This window comes from Acomys minous (assembly GCF_964271855.1).
Source record: "Acomys minous genome assembly, chromosome: 6".
NCBI lineage: Eukaryota > Metazoa > Chordata > Mammalia > Rodentia > Muridae > Acomys > Acomys minous.
In genome coordinates this window covers 84,737,012-84,748,968 of record NC_140487.1, presented here as the reverse complement: position 1 = coordinate 84,748,968, position 11,957 = coordinate 84,737,012, and the positions used below count along the sequence as shown (strand labels likewise).

At 45.6% G+C, this 11,957-nt stretch overlaps 1 long non-coding RNA gene across 5 annotated transcripts; it reads left to right on the top strand.

The window, feature by feature from the left end:
* The first annotated feature begins 528 nt into the window (after nt 1–528).
* LOC311599565 lies at nt 529–9,491 on the top strand. Of its 5 annotated transcripts, XR_014779947.1 has the most exons (6): nt 529–846; nt 1,145–1,256; nt 2,507–2,704; nt 3,308–3,508; nt 5,298–5,410; nt 8,609–9,491. It is a non-coding gene; the product is annotated as an uncharacterized lncRNA (long non-coding RNA). The 5 variants fall into 5 exon arrangements; XR_014779946.1 differs by lacking the exon at nt 5,298–5,410; XR_014779948.1 differs by lacking the exon at nt 5,298–5,410 and having other exon boundaries at nt 1,115–1,256.
* Nucleotides 9,492–11,957: the final 2,466 nt, after the last annotated feature.

The window sequence follows — 11,957 nt, the reverse complement described above, 5'->3', positions numbered from 1 at the left end:
TTCACACTCCTTTCTAAAGACCCACAATGGTCCCCAGTGCTCCAATAGAATGCCCAAACCCCTTAAGTGAGGGTCCTTCAGGATCCAGCCTGTTGCTTAGAAATGACCCAGCCACCCTCCTCCACCTTGAAGGTTATTGAACTGTAGAAATGACCCTTGGGTCTCCCTGACAGTTCTCAAAGTGGTGCCGTGGACCCTCCTGATGAAAGCCAGTTCTCCCAGTTGCAGCCTTAGAATGCCGAGGTGGGGCCAGGCAGCTCATTCAGAGTAAAGCCTGGGGGATCTGCTGCATGCAGGGTTAAAAAGAAAAAAGTTTTTATGCCCGCTTTTCTCATATTTTTGCATGCACAGAACCACCTTTGACTTTGAATGTCTTGTTAAAATACTGGCTCTGATTCCTTTGGTTCAGGCGGGGCTCCAGGAAGCTCTAGGCCAAGTCAGCACTGCTGGTCCTCAAGCCACGCCTTCTGTAGCAAAGGTCGAACAACTGTGGATAGCAGATTCCTTGCCATTCCAAAGTATGCCGACTTACCACTCCTCGCCTTGAACCTTTGTGGATAATGGTCCCTAGCCTTCCTTTCTCTTTCCCTTTCTTAGATTCCTTCTCCACAGGACAAACTTTACTGACATAAAGACAGTGTAAAGAGCCTGTCTGCCAGGAAAAGTCTCTGAGCCTCTCCAGCTGGATGAAAGCCTCCCAGTCCCTTTGCCTTCCTGTAATTTGGCCTGCACGCAAACACACACAGACACACACACACTGTGTAAGAAATAGCGTTAGACAGCTGTCTGTCTGTCTGTCTGTTCCTGCTTCCTCACTGATGAGGAATAAGACCTTACCCCTTACATGTGAGTATTTTCTGTCTGTTTGTTGTTTTTGTTGTTTTGGTTTGGTTTGGGTTGGTTTGGTTTGGTTTGGTTTGGTTTGGTTTTTCAAGACACGGTTTCTCTGTGTACCTTTGACTATCCTGGACCCAATTTGTAGACCAGGCTGGCCTTGAACTCACAGCGATCCACTGCCTCTGCCTCCCAAGTGCTGGGATTAAAGGTGTGCCCCACTACCACCCGGCCTTCTTTTCTGTTTTATTTGTTGGTGGTTTGCTGGTTTCTGAGACAGGATCATGACCTCACGATCCCTCTACTCCAGTTTCCCGAGTGTTGGGATTCCAGGTGTGTGCTGTCTGAATTGTCTCTACCTCCTGTGACTCCACTCGAAGCAACAATACAATGCCTGACTTAGAGCAAAACAATGAAAGTCGGTGAGTGAGGGAATACTTAACTGCTTCTTGGTGGGCAAAGCGGTAAATAAGCAGACACATGACCTTACCAGAATTCCAGTTTCTTCCAGGGTCCCTTTGTTAACCGCTGTGTTGCTTCTACATCAGGCAAGAGCAAACTATTTCCTAAGACAAACCAACTGTTTAGTTCTGGAAGATGCAATACAGGGTTGCTCTACCTGAACCACAAACATCGCCGGAAGTTTCCAAAGCTCAATATCCAAGCAGCAAGTGTACACAGGTGCATTTTTCAGAAAGAAAGGCACACTTCCCATCTCATAAAGTTCCTTCCTTAGCATCTGTGATCTCCAGACTGTGTGACAAATGCAGTAAGTGGGGGGATGGAAGGTAAATTTTGATCCCAGAAAAAATAAGTGTGGAAGGCTGGAGAGATGGCTCAGTGGTTAAGAGCACTTACTGCTCTTCTAAGGGACCCGGGTTCAATTCCCAGCACCCACATGGCAGCTCACAGCTGTTTGTAACTCCAAGATCTGACACCCTCACACGGGCATACATGCAGGCAAAACACAAATGCACATAAAATAAAATAAATTATTTTTAAAAAGAAATAAGTATGGAAACGAACAGGTAAGGACAAAGTAGAGAGACAAGCCGTGATGTTTATCAGTGTGTGCGTGTTTGCATGTGTGTGTGCGTGTTTGCATGTGTGTGTGCATTTGCTTATCCATCTAAAATAGAAGCTATGTTCAACAGAAACAGTCTCCAATGTACACGCGTGCTCTTAGTCTTGCCAGAAAGGTGGGGACAAGAATGAGAGCAGAAATGAGCAAGCAACCAATAGGAAATGGAAGAAGGGTATTTCCCATTTCAGGAGGAAGCAAAAATGAGAATGTTACACATTTGGGGGTGGAAATAATCCGGAATAACTGGTAGAAGTAGATCACAGCACTGAAACTGAATGTAAAATGACTTCATCTGCCGTCTCAGGGACTGTGATTATGAGACGTGAGTCCACACAGCTCTGGGGGAGAGATGGAAAGTTGAGTTTATGTAGGCAAAGGGCTCTCAAACCATTCCAAAGTAAGTAAAGGTATTTGAAGAGAAACTTTGCTTGGCTTTGTAAGGAGTGCAAAGGCTGCTTGACACGGGCTGCAGGATAATGATGAGGGGACATGAATTGCAGACAATAAGACTCTAGTGACCTTGTGATGATCATCCCATGACCTCCGGGTACAACGCAATGCTCAAGTCATTTTGTTCATTCCATGTAGCTGCTTCAAAGAGTAGAGGTGACCAGTGTTCTCCGCCACAGCACTGGAGGCAGACATGAGTCCTGACCCCTTAAGGTCTTCCTGGCTGAAAGCAGTGGCATGCCACTTCCATCGTGATTTCCTGTTTTTATTTTCACACTGGACATACACAGGCTGGACAGAAGGTCAATGGGAGGAAGCTGAGCAGAACGTGGCCAGGTATTTAGGAAGTATTAATTGAACATCTATTACGTGCTGGCACCTAGGTAGGTACTGAAGATACAGGAGAAAATATGACGCCGAAATTACTTCTACTCTCCTGGAATTACCCATTTCTGGTAACTGAGGGCAGTGGGGAAAATATAAGCAAACAAAACCAAGAATCCAAATAAATAAATAAAAATTGATACACTATAACAAATAAGGAACTGAAATAGCAATAAAATAAAATAAAATAAAATAAAATGAAGCTTTAACTTTCAAATAGCCAAAGAAGACCTGTCGGAGATGGGCATAATTAATGAGAGAGAGAGAGAGAGAGAGAGAGAGAGAGAGAGAGAGAGAGAGAGAAGGGAGAGAAAAAAGAATATGCTGAGCAGAAAGAAAACACTAGGGTGGTCAGGTACTCTGAAAACTTGAGAAGCCCAGAATGAATTGAACCTATTAAAAACAAAAACAAAAACAAAAACGCGCTGATGTAATTTGACACAGAACTCCTGGGCCATGGTGACAACAGATGCCTCTGAAAAACCAATTAGTAAAGGGCAATTTGGAGAGATTGTGTTTTCCTTTTTTTTTTTTTTTTTCTTTTTTCCTTCCCAGAAAGATGACTTTGTAGAAGGAATTGGAAGTGAGGGAAGAGAGACTCTCACCTGTGGAGACAATGTAATTATTCTGCTGAGAAGGAAAACAAGGCGGAAACCACTGTGATTGCAGAAGGATGGGTGGGGTAGCTGCAAGAGTACCTTGCTCTGGAAAAGTCTGCACAGAAGCTCGCAATCAGAAGTGCCCTGTGCCTACACGGTATGCACACCCAGAGCAGAGCACCTTGGGGTGGTGACCAGAGAATAGAGTGCCTTCCATTTGTGGCTCATGGCTGCCATGTACTGAGCTCCGGGCCAGACCCCCAGACCCATCATCTGTTTGGTTCCAAGCATGAGGAGGGTTCCCAGGAGCCGTGTGTGGTGTGTGTGCACAGTCATCTCCATGCACTGAGACAGATAAAGGAAATTAGATGGTTGTTAGGCCAGTGTTGGGCCACTGGGAGTGTAAGCTCTCAAAACACTGCCGGTGAACCAAGTTTCCTATCAAGCTGAGCTCCTGAGAAATGTGGATCTGTTGAATACTGGGAATAAATGTGGCTACCTACACACACACACACACACACACACACACACACACACACACACACACACACAAATGATGAGCTACATAATCCCAGCACTCAGGGAGGCAGAGACAGGCAGATCTCTATGAGTTCAAAGCAAACCTGGTCTACAAAGTGAGTCCAGGACAGCCAGGGCTACACAGAGAAACCCTATCTCTAAAAGCAAAGCAAAACAAAACAAAGTTAGACTATACATGTCACAGAGGACCAGGGCATCGCTCAGCCCTCAACTGAGAAGCTCTTCAGTTAATCACCGGTAGATGGGGATTAACACAGAGACCCATAACTGACCAAGGTATAAAAAATAAGGGATTGTAGAATGCTCAGCCCTAAATGGAACACATATGCCAAACACCACACACACACACACACACACACACACACACACACACACCTGTGAGGCTAAGGGATCACTGTACAAAATGGGACAGAAAGAGTCTAAGAGCCAGAGGCAGAAACAGTGTCTCTAGACACAGCCTGGGTAGCTTCGCATATGAATTCAGCAGTTGCGAGAAAACATGCCCAAAGCAGGCCAACTCCCAGGATGCAATTCAAGGTGGGCATGAAGTCCTAACCCTAGCCGCAGAACCACTGGCCATCGTTAGCTGCTCTGGGGGAAGAGACAAGTTGACCACGCTCCAGTAGAAGACCACACAGGCAAGAACACTTGAGCAGAACAAATTGGTCTTGACAAGTTAAAAATAATAATAAAAGGACAGAAAATTAGACGCATAGGGAAAGGGGGTAGATTTGTGAAGGAGTTGGGGAGTGAGAGTGAATATATCAAGACATATAAAACTCTCAAGGAACCAATCATTGTTAATGAGGTGGAAGGGTACACACAGCAGACACTCATCTGCTTCTTTTTATTTTCAGTGCTGGAGAGCCCAGAGCCTGGCTCATGCTAGGCCAGCAGTCCTCTGCTGAGCTACGGCCCTCACCCTCTCCCTGCCGCTAAATCCTCTAGCGTGCTCCTTCAAGAACAGATTGAGGTAGTTAGGAGCATTTTAGGGAGGTGATTTGTTGGAGATCTTTTAGACCATTTGACAAACCCTAATCTTAGCTCTGAAGTACCTCCAAGGATGACTTAATCCGACCCCCTTTCCCCTAGGTAGACAAACTAAGATTCAGAGACTACAATGGCCTGTCTAGCCTTACAAAGCTCGTTTGGGCAAAGCTGTAGATTTAAGCTGGTGTGCTAGCTCTTGATCTGAGGTCCTTTCTCTGTGACTCCGCGCGCTCACATAAGCTCTCAAAATAGTGATGAACTTCCTGAGCCTTTATTATACGCTGAGCTCTAAATCATCAGCCCGGGATTGAAATGAACGCCTGAAGGATTGCAGCATGCATGTGCAGAAGGCTTGGCTTGCTCAGAATCTTAAATACAGCCGCAGAAGGTCTAATCCTCTACATTCTTGAGTCCAGGGAAGCCGTATCTTCCTCATCTCTACATCAGCCTGTTGAGAAACTGGGCAGTGAGAACCTCTGGATGAAAGGACACATCCTCTGGCTATCCTACAATTACTCATTGCTGTAAAGTAAGACCAACTGATGTTCTGTGCAGCTTAGCTTTCTCCTCTGGCTGGGGCAGGCTCCACGGGTAGCAAGTGGGTGGCATTGACGGTCTCTCCCTCGCAGGCCAATTGCCTATCCGGGTGGTCTTTATGAAGCCATCCATCTTTTGACCCTGACAGTCACTGTGCCCCCACCGCAGCTCAGGAAAGAAATCTTTCTTAATTATCAGACCTTTCTTGCTCCCTAGAGATCCTGAGTGCCACATCAGGCAGGGCTGATGGCGTGTAGTCTGGTTCTACCAACCAGAGAAGCATCTGGTTTGCTCAAAGTCAAGGGCCCGAACTTGCTGGCTCAGGGCATCTGGAGAGACCACTCCAGCAAGCCACCCAATGGTTTATGTCTCCAGGAAAAGACCTCTGTCCTCCAGTGCTTGGAGGGCTTCTAAGTAGTTGATGAGTCAGACCCATGGGGTCAGAGTCAGACCCATGGAGCTTAGGTTTCCATAGTGCCTCTCACGGTGAAGCAAATCGCTTGGCACTGCAGCAGATTCTTCCTGCCTATGCCGCTTTGATATCCTAGCAGGCTTCATCTCTACTCACTTTGCTGTCTACACTCATTCCTTGGTAATCTTTGAAAAATTATTTATGTGCTGCCCTGGCCAGTTTCATAGAACTACAGCTACATACCTGAGATAGCTGAAGAGACAAGATTTATTTGGCTCCTCTTTGGGGGCTGGAGTGAAAGCAGCATAGTGAAGTCTCAGCACTTGTCCTATGACTGCATCAGCTCATGATGGTACAGACAGGGAAGGTGGGAAGGAGCAAGCGCATCCCTGCCGAGATGTAATGTCCTAAGATAGCCCTCCTCGCAAAAATAGCAAAGTGTCTGTGTACCCAGTCGGTAAAACGCTTAAACCCCCATTTAAAGCTAACCAGAAGGACAATGTGCCCGTGATGAATGAAAATACACTCTGTGGCTGAGAAGTTGGCTCAGTCCTGGGCACATGAGGATCTGATGTCAATCTCCAGAAACCATGTTTGCTGTTGTTTTTAAAGGTAATATACCTTTAAGGTAGTATACTTGTCCCAGCACTGAGGAGGCTGAGACCGGTACCCATAACCTGTTGGCCAGTCAGCTTAGCCAGAACAAGTGATAGACTCTGTTTCAAAATAACAAGGAGAAAGCCAGCACTCAGGATTGACCTCCAACCTCCAGACACACACACACAGAGAGAGAGAGAGAGAGAGAGAGAGAGAGAGAGAGAGAGAGAGAGAGAGAGAGAGAAGAGAGAGAGAGATATGCAGGTAAATGAATACACACCGGTTACAATAGATTCTAAGTAGTAGATACAATCACTCAAGCGTCCTGCTAGGACACACCCTCAACATCAGACAGGAGAAAGTGGTAGAGATGAGTACCTGTGTTGAATTCTCAGTGAAAGAAAGCCGATGAGTAGTAAATTAGATGACCTCAGTTTTGTTTTGTTTTGTTTTTTGTTTTTTTTTTACTTTCAACTGTAGATGAAAACAGACTTGACCTCTGGTGTTTTGCAAATACCACTGGACACCTAAGGCTTGAAAAATGCTGAGACTTGCCAGGCGGGGTGGCACAGGCCTTTAATCCCAGCACTCAGGAGGCAGAGGCAGGCGAATCCCTGTGAGTTTGAGGCCAGCCTGGTCTACAAAGCCAGTCTAGGATAGGCAAGGCTACACAAAGAAAGCCTGTCTTGAAAAAATAAAATAATAATAATAATAATAATAATAATAATAATAATAATAATAATAATAATAAAAAGAAAAATGCTGAGACTAATACCTGGGTTGCTGTGTTATTTCATAAATGTTTTGTCTCGACTTTTCCCTCTCTGTTCATCTCCTATAGTGCTTTAAAGAACTTTCTCTTCGACCCTCTTTTGAGTTGTTGTTCAGGGTTGTCCAAGAAACTCCTAAAATGTACAGCTTATCTCTATCCCCCTTCATTGCCCCCAAGACGTGGAATTAAGTTCTGTTGCTGAAGGTAGCATGCACTTCAGACGCAGTGCCAGAGGCTCCGGAGCTGGACCTGACCTAAATGCCTTCTCCCTGAAAATTGCCTTTCCTGGTACCAAAAGGTGTGGCGCAAGCTTCCCAAGGAGAAAGACAACAATAAATAGTCCTACCCGGCTATGAACTGTGTCAGTGACCAACATAACACTATATCCCTCAGGGTACAATAGTGGTACACGCATTTTGGCAGTAACCAGCCTTAAGACGCTCTCAACCAGACTTAGCCAGCTCCCTAGGGCCACTGACGTCATGGATCTTGGGTGAGAACTGACAACCATCCCTCTCCTAAACCAGGGCAATCCTAAGCTACGTTCCCAATATTTGTCTTTATACCTACAGATAAGTGTAGTCCCCATCCTTCATCAAAGACACTTCTATTTGCAACAAATGGAGACCATTACTTGGATCCCACAACCAATCAAAATGAGGTTGTGGAGCCCAGTCCCAATGGATACATCAACAAAACTCCCAAAACTAAGGCTAAGGGAACAAGGCGGAACAGGGCACAGAAAGACTGAAAGAGCCAGGGAGTTTGCTGTGACATTGTGTTTCCCAGGAATGTCAGAAGCTACACCCGTAAAGCCTCACCAGTATGAGACTGTCTAAACACAAGCTGAACCAGGACAACAATAGATATGCTAACATGTCAGGAGAAAATTCCAGAAGTCTCAAACCATACACGAAGAATTACAGGCAGCTAAAGAATGCTAAAGAGCAGAAGAGAGAACCTTCCCCAGGGAAGAGCAAACCAATTGATTATCCAAAACCAATGGTCAGCTCTGAAATCATATATATTAGTGACACTATATATTTATTTATTTAGGAATGTGGTGTGTGTCTGTGTATCTATGTGCACATGTGCTTATGTGTGTGCATGTAACAAAGAGTCTATGGATTTGGTTTTTTGTTTGGGGGTTTTTTGTTTTGGTTTTTGGATACAGGCTTTCTCTGTGTAGACCAGGCTGGCCTTGAACTCACAGTAATCCGCCTGCCTCTGCCTCTCGAGTGCTGGGATTAAAGGTGTGCACCACCATGCCTGGCAAGGATATGGATTTGAAAGAGAGCAAGGAAGAGTACCTAGTAAGATTGGAAGGGAGGAAATAATGTAATACATTATAATCTCAAAAAATAAAAGAAATATGTTTTTAAAACACACTTCCCCCTCTTCTTTCTTAGGTCCTATAAACCACCTCTTACCTCATCAGTCCCCAGCTACCAGTATATATCCATCCTGACCATAATTTTCTAAAAACAAACCAAGTAAACAAGAAGTGACCGGCTCACCTCGCGTCTACTGCCAGCCTGCGCTTGCCCAGGGATGGACTTCAGTGCCCTCTGGCCCATCATTGTACACTTGGCAATTGGCTCCAAGCTTCCTCTCAGACTAGATCGCAGGCTCGCCACACAGGCCTTTGTATGATTGATACTGGCCTAGAGGTACAGCTCAGAGGTAGAGAATTTGGCCATAGAGCATTTGTCGAGAATGAGCAAAGCTCTGGGTTCCAACTTTAAAGAGATAAGAAAAAGTGGGGTCAAATTTATTCCGAACCCCTAAAATAATCATGGGGTGGGCATGTGCTGCTGACATGTATATACCTAACCCTCAAACTGCACTGACATAATTAAGTCAGTGAGGGAGTATAGGAGGGCAGGCTAAGCTGTGGGACTTGCCCAGAGTCACATAAGCAAAGATTACAAAATAAAGCTTTAACAACTGTGCCAATCCCAGGGCCTGTCTCCTTGCACATCCTTGCCATCTGCCTGCCTCATGGGTTCACCCTTCCGTTGAAGCCTTCAAACTCACTGGGCCACACCCACATCCTGCTTCCTTCAAGTTTGGTTATTGCCTCCTTCTGGAATGGCCTACACACACAGGCACACCCTTTCCCTCTGCATCCCAGCACACTCGCATGCCTCTCTGATGCCTCCCGTCCTGCCTGGATGCCACCCTCAGCCCTTGTGTAACGTCTTCCCTTACGCTGCCTTGTCTACACCTTCACTCTGCATCACAGCCAGGTTCTTATTTGTGGAAACTGTACAATAAAGAAAGACAGCCACAAAGTTGATGCTTAGTATTCCAGTCTTGAGTCTACTATTTGCTGAAACTGAGCCTCCCGTTCAATACACACACACACACACACACACACACACACACACACACACACAGAGGCAAATGATAATACGTTAAATTTTTAAAATCTAGGGCCACACACCCTTTAATCCTAGCCCTTAACAGTGCTAGGTGGATCTAGGTGAGTTTTAGACCAGCCTGGTCTACATAGTGAGTTCCAGACCAGCCAGGGCTTCATAATAAGACCCTGTCTCTAAAAGGGTGGGTACGGAGTAAAGAAATGGCTCAGCAGGCAAAATCCGAGCTACCAAAGTCTGAAACCCTGAGTTCAGTCCTAGATTCCACGTAAAAGTGGAAGGATAGGACCAAATCCCAAAAGTTGTCCTCTGACTTCCACAGGTGTGTCTTGGCACACGCATCTCCACAAGCACACACACATTATGCACATATACACACACATATAATAACAATATTAAGAGTGTTTAGAGAAAGGAAGGAAAGAAGGCGGGAATAAAGAAAACATAGCAGAATCCTATTTAATACCATCACTATTTTAAGAATAACTGAGCGTGACCTGTGTGTTAAAAAGCATTTCTCAATGAGGATCAGAATGAAGACTGTTATTATTAATACTACTATGAATTGCTCAAATACTGAATTATTACCAATCTCAAGGTAGCGTGACCTCAAGTTAACGCTCATAGTTGAATATTTATTCTTGAATCTTTTTGTTTTGTTTTTGTTTTGGGTTTTTTTTTTTCAAGACAGGGTTTCTCTGTGTAGCCTGGGACTCACTTTGTAGACCAGGCTGGCCTTGCACTCACAGTGGTCTGTCTACCTCTGCCTCCCAAGTGCTGTGATTAAAGGCATGCACCACCACGCCCAGCCTATTTGGGAATCTTTTAATGAAGCAGTTCAGGCAGGATATGAAGCACTGAGGAATGTGCATAAAAGTCAAGTCCATCAGCCATAGGCTCACTCTATTTTCCGTTTTTTTTTTTTTTTTTTTTTTTCCCTACTGCTGCTGCTGGTGGTGGTAGTGTTTCAAGGCAGGGTTTCTCTGTGTAGTCTTGGCTGTCCTAAACACTCTTTGTATAACAGGCTGGCTTCGAACTCACAGCAATCCGCCTGCCTCGGCCCTCCAAGTGCTGGGATTAAAGGCGAGTGCCACTACACCCCGGCTTGACTCTGCTTTCAGAGGCTTGCAGCTACCAGGTAGGTCACCAGGGAAGGTGAAGGAAGTAGACCAATAGTCAGGCTTGCTTGGCTAGAGGACACATTTTATGGCAGGAAGGGAGACTCATGTCCTGACTTAACCAAGCTTCCCTCTGGGCCTCAGCCTGACTGTATGTAAAATGGTATCAGAGAGCTGGACACCCGGACACCCTCATCCCACTCCATACCCAGCAGCGTATTCATGAACTTTGACCTACTTTAGGACCAGACACTGAGAGCCGGGCATGGTGGCACACGCCTTTAATCCCAGCACCTGGGATGCAGAGGCAGGCAGATGACAGTGAGTTCGAGGCCAGCTTGGTCTACAAAAGTGAGTTCAGCATAGCCAGGACTGTTACACAGAGAAATCCTGTCACACACACACACACACACACACACACACACACACACACACATACACATACAGTGATGGAGGTGTTCTTCCACAGAGGAAGGCCCTAGCAGCGCTAAACAACCAGTAAATGATGTGTCTAGGAGCAGCGGTTTTTAACCTTCCTAGTGCCGAGACCATTTAACACAGTTCCTCATGTTGTAGAACCAAATATATATATATTTTGCTATCTCACAACTGTAATTTTGCTACTGTTATGAACTATTATGTAAATATCTGCCACGCAGGGTATCTGATATGCAACCTGTGTGAAAGAGTCGTTCAACTCCCTCTTCCAAAGATGTCACAGCACACAGGTTGAGAAGCGCTGTTCTAAAGCCATGTGCATCGCTTTCTCGCCTTCCCCATAGAATCCAGGCCAGGTTTTCTCTGAGACCTTTAACTAATCTTAAATAGAGAGCTTTTTAATTATTTCTCTGAGTCCTCCATTCCCAGCTGGATAGAGTAAAGAAACCAGCTAGGTCCTTATCTTAACAAGGAGTCTTAGGTTCAGATTCTTTCCTCATTAAAGGCTTGAGGGCAGTAGGAGTGAAGCAACTTAGTTTCTTACTGAATTCCATCATGAGCACAAGCCTTTGACTTCAAGACAAATTTAAAAGGGGGCAAGAAGGAAGAAAGGAAGGAAGTGAGGGAGGGGAATGGAAGAAAGGAGCAGAGGCAGAGAAAAGTAGGAAGGAAGGGGGAAGTGGTGGAACAGAAGACTAGAGGAAGGAAGGAAGGGATGGAGGCAGGAAGGAAGGAAGGGAGGGAGGGAGGGAGGGAGGGAGGCAGGCAGGAGAGAAGGAAGGGATGGAGGCAGGAAGGAGGGGAGGGAGAGAGGGAGGAAA